The 5315-nt window shown below is 46.4% G+C and overlaps 1 protein-coding gene across 1 annotated transcript in view; it reads right to left on the reverse strand.

The window, feature by feature from the left end:
- The window catches only part of LOC109905551 (sodium/calcium exchanger 2-like), a 101130-nt gene extending 96863 nt beyond the window's left edge, over window positions 1–4267 (reverse strand). Inside the window, exon 1 of the mRNA XM_020502982.2 lies at window positions 4059–4267. The gene's annotated coding sequence lies outside the window, so the exon portion shown is untranslated. The remainder of the gene's footprint in view (window positions 1–4058) is intronic.
- Between the last annotated feature and the right edge of the window lie 1048 nt (window positions 4268–5315).

A 5315-nucleotide genomic window follows, 5' to 3' on the forward strand; every position in this document is an offset into this window, starting at 1 on the left:
AGACAGACAGACAGACAGACAGACAGACAGACAGACAGACAGACAGACAGACAGACAGACAGACAGACAGACAGACAGACAGACAGACAGACAGACACAGACAGACAGACAGACAGACAGACAGACAGACAGACAGACATACAGACATACAGCATGACAACATACAGACAGACAGACATACGACAGCATACAGACAGCAGACAGACAGACAGACAGACAGACGCAGACAAACAGACAGACAGACCGACAGACATACATACAGCCATACATAACAGACAGACAAACAGACAGCATACGACATACAGACATACAGACATACGACGACAGACAGACAGACACAGACATACAGAACATACTGGACAGACAGACAGCACGACAGACAGACATCACGACAGACAGACAGACAGACAGAGACAGACAGACAAGACAGACAGACAGACAGACAGACAGACAGAGATGTGACTGTGGAGAGTGTTCACAATACGCACAGCAGAGACCGGAGACCCTGCCTCAACGACAGCAGAACCCGACCAATAGCAGGACAGCTGGTACCACAGTGCCTGGATATCAGCCATTAGGAGAGTGTGTGGGCGAGAGCAGTTGGGAACTTAGCGTGTGTCCCGACTCCTTGGCCACTGTGTTCCCGTGTGTATGACGAGCCATCACAGCGGGACTTGTGTTTCCCATGTGAGATATTCTACATGTATCTGTTAGGAGGAAGGATGTTAGGGTCACAATGGAGTCAAAACCAGGACCATGGATCCCTCCAATAGCAAGTTCCTCCCATCCCATAGGTACAGCATTGATACAGTGGACACAAAGGCTATGATAAACACCTGGCACACAAAACCCAAAAGGATCAACAGAAAGAAAATGACACTGTCCATCACATCCTCTGAAAGAGAGGGTCAAAACAAAAGTGTACAAGGCAACATACCCTACCCAGAGAGGGAATCCCTGATTCTGGATCTGTACAGTAACACCCCAGAGTCATTTTCACCCAAGGGGTCCAATGAGAAGATCAGCCCAGTGACTCGGCAGCCAGGGCAGAACAAGAGAGGCTACCTTCCAGATGGCACCCTATTCCCTTTATGTAGGTCCTGGTCAAAAGTAGTACCCTATGCAGGGAATAGGGCACCATTTGGGACATAGAGGAGAGCAGGGCAAATGCCCTCAACCCTGAAGAAACACACATTTCACATTAAAATCTTCATAAATATTAATGGAAGCCATGTCAGAGAGGAAGGATAAGGTTACTGTGTAAATTCCCAGCCTGATCGGGGTAGAAAAAGGGACAATGAAATGGTGAGAGGGCGAGGCTTCTGCTCACAACGGGAAAGCTCATTTCTGTTTGCTTTTACGGCAGATTATTCATTATTTGATCGAAGTTCCATGATGAGGGGAATCACATACACACTGAGACCCACCCAACAGACGGACCAGGCGACACGCTCCTCAGCACCCCAGCTGGGTATGAGGAACAGCAGAGACGTGCAGTGCACTGGACAGACACACACACTGTGCATTCATAGACTGTACTACATACAGTAAGGCCAACATACATACAGCATAGGAGCACATACAGGACATGCACACATACACCCCCACCCAAACTGCAGCGTGGGAGTGATAGTGCTGGAGAAGGGGGCTCCCTCACTCGTCCTCAGACCCATGCATTCATAGACTGTACTACATACAGTAAGGCCAACATACACACAGCATAGGAGCACATACAGGACATGCACACATACACCCCCACCCAAACTGCAGCGTGGGAGTGATAGTGCTGGAGAAGGGAGCTCCCTCACTCGTCCTCAGACCCCCCCCATTGTCCAAGCACTGCAGCAGCTCCCGCTCTCCCTCTGTTCTGGAACACCCCACTCACGTCTCACTGCTCAGCCTCACACTGCACGGACTGCACTGCACACTACACATTGTGTCCCGTCTCCCCCCACCCACACCCTATCATGCAGGGGTCTGCATCAACACCATGTTAGCCTCCACCCTCGCACTAAAACTCTCGACTCCACAACTCCAAAGGCCAAGCGCAAATTTAGCTTCAAAACAATCAAGGACCTAATTTGTGTAATTAACAAACGGTGACAATTGCTCTTTGGGTGGCATTAGACAGATTGAACAGCCTGTTCCCCCCTCAGGGAGCAATCAGGACTGTATTTCCTAACTGAATGAGATGTTTTCTGGGGAATTAGAATCTCCAACAGAGGAGAGAGGTGTGCGGTGGATTTGCAGACTGAAACAGCCACACTCTAACCTCTGAGATAGAGGAAACACAATTGAAATCTGTCTAACAGTCTAGTCTGCAGTCTGTACAAATGTGCAAACAATAGCCTATCCCCTGTATGAAAATAGCCCACAATAGACCAACTGTGAGATGAGCACTTGGATACATTGAAGAGAAAATAATACATTTTGGGATACCGAACTGTAATGAAAAAAGGAGGAATGAAACATATAGCCTACATGTAGTCAACGTGCACAAACTGCCATCCGAGGAGCAATTAATACTGGTTATCCTCCATCCGTTTCGGGGGTGGGGAGTGGAGGGATCAAATCCAAACTGCAGAAAAATGCCACACCGAGGAAAGCCCCACTACTGCCTGCCCTTCACCAGCCTGCCCCACGCCAGCCTGCCCCTCACCAGCCTGCCTTACGCCAGCCTGCCCCTCGCCAGCCTGCCCTACGCCAACCTGCCCTACGCCAACCTGCCCTACGCCAACCTGCCCTTCGCCAACCTGCCCTTCGCCAGCCTGCCCCTCGCCAGCCTGCCCCACGCCAGCCTGCCCTACGCCAGCCTGCCCTACGCCAGCCTGCCCTACCCCAGTCTGCACTGAGCTGGGTGAATTCCCACTTCCCATGTCTATGATGTAAGCACAATGAATAGATGACCCGTTTTAAAGGGGGACCAATTGAGCCTTGACTTGCACTTGCTTAACGATGATGCTGTTGATTCCGCATACGAGTATATGTTAATTATTAGAAAAGCCTGTTATGCAATGCCTCTTTGATTTTAGGCTATAGATGATGGAGACATGGCTGCAGGATGATGTTTTGGGTTGGGGTGCTTTCAATGGGGGGGGGGGGGGGGGGGGGGGGGGTTGAAGAGTATTTTTTTCTCCACTTATACAGGAGTAAAAAATGCCTAGTACTCTAATTGACTCTAATTGATGTAGAATTTTTGTTTTATTTATTTTAAATTATTCATTTCAATTTATCACCCTACTTCCCACGGTTATGGATCAAGGTGAACTCACAGGCGAACTACTGTAAAGGTCTCTATTATTTCCAATTGACCGGCTAGGGGGAGGATTGTTGTTACTCTTTTTCTCCATCTCTAGCAAACACAGCTGATTAATCAAATTGCATTCTAAACTGAAGATCATGATTAGGCTAGTCTATATGTTGAGCTTTTTGCTATATCATAAAGAAACACTTTGTCAACTAATAAGGGCACTGTTGAGTAGGCCTATGCAATTGCAGGACATTTGCCTTCAAATTAATTGAATGGAGCTTTTATCGGAGGACAAATAAAGGTATTGGTTCTACACACTGTGCACACAGTGTTGAGTAGCCTAAAGCACGCTTCCATCTCTGCAACATCTTTTGTATTTCAATCACGCAGTGGAACGCTTCAGGGAAATTATGCAACATGGTAAATTCTATTGATAATATATGTGAGCGTGCATTTTATCAACACAGCCTTTTACAATAAACGAAAATAGTGGCAGACTTAAATGTCGGTTATGCTCAATCTTTCCATCATAATTTGCTCGATTGCACATCATACTTCTGATTACTACTTAGCATTTTCAATTATCATTAAATCAATGGATCAAATGCGAATATTAGAGCTACCCCACATGGTACATTGTAACATATTTATCCATAACCATACCCATAACCCAAACAAACATCGAGCAAGTCAGTGTAGAGCAGAAAGAAGATTGTTAAAGTGTAAAAAGCAAGGAATTGGTCTATTTAAACACATCTGAAATGTCCTCAACATTCAAAACCGATCACTTTTCTAAAAACATTCTTACCTTATATCCAAGTTTTTAGCGTCGCTCAATGCAGGTGTGGTCGTAATGCAAATACTGCTGTTGTTAACATGAAAAACTGCTCCCGTTAATTTTGCTGTCGTAGCCGCGGATCGATTCGCACTCTGACATACACTCACAACCAGTAGGCTACACACGCTCAGTCAGTCTCTCTCACAATCACATTGGAAGTGCGCGTTCAGGGAAGGGAGGGAGTTACGTTCAGGAGCGCGCATGGCACAGGGTTACGGCCATGTGTCATACACTCGAGAAATGATTTATAAGCTAACCTACTTTCTTTGTTAATAACAGTCGTATTTCATGTTGTCTAAAAGATGTGCAGGTGGAACACTATCCGTTCCTGAGCTGACATTATTTGATGGGAGGAAAGCTAAGGTTACCATCATATTGATGGAACCATGTCAGTGTGTGTGATAGCCTCGAAGGGGAAATATGTATTTTCAAAGTCTAGAAAAGGGTCCTTTACTTTTTTTGTTATTGTTACTGTTCACTAACTCCCTTGTTCCTGCTGATGTTTGCTGACCAAGCACATTTTCAGTGGATGGTGCTCAATAATAGACTTCCCAGCTGGGTTTGGTTCCCCATGATATTTGTGGAATTCTACTCCACTTCAAATAGGTCACGTTGAGAGAATCAGATAGAAATGAATGGGACGGTAGACTAGTGCCTCTTCACTAGGGTCGCTGAGAGCGGACACTTTCAGGAACACGGAAAAACCATATATAAAGGCGTAAGAATGCCAGAGTGGTGGCGAGACCAGAGAAAAAGAGAGACAAACAGAGATGTGCAAGTAGGAAGAAGGGGGGGGGGGGGAGAAAGAGTGCCTCTGCAGTGTCTCAAGTGTTTGGTTTTTAGCTCACCTCAACTAGGACACAGTGGCATCCTCCCCCATTCTTTCTGAGTGGCACGCCATTAGGCCAGGTCGGAAGCTGGCAACACAGGACAGTAACCGCTGGTCATCTGTCTGATCTCCAAATAGGATGTCACTCATCTTCTGCACCATGCACACACCTACCTTTAGCTGTATCATCCCGGTGTGAGGCGTATTGGAGGTCTTTTCTGATACATCATCAACAACAAGACATATTTCCACCGACTACTACTGCTATACATGTATGTACCAGTGAGTTGTGACGACAGAGCTGTGTATTTCTCCTACAGGCATGACGTTAGTGCCTTCAAGCATGTTGATGATTCTGTAGGATCATGCCGAGATGAGAAATGATCTATAAATAACAC

The sequence above is a fragment of the Oncorhynchus kisutch genome, linkage group LG15, assembly GCF_002021735.2.
Source record: "Oncorhynchus kisutch isolate 150728-3 linkage group LG15, Okis_V2, whole genome shotgun sequence".
Classification (NCBI taxonomy): Eukaryota; Metazoa; Chordata; class Actinopteri; order Salmoniformes; family Salmonidae; genus Oncorhynchus; species Oncorhynchus kisutch.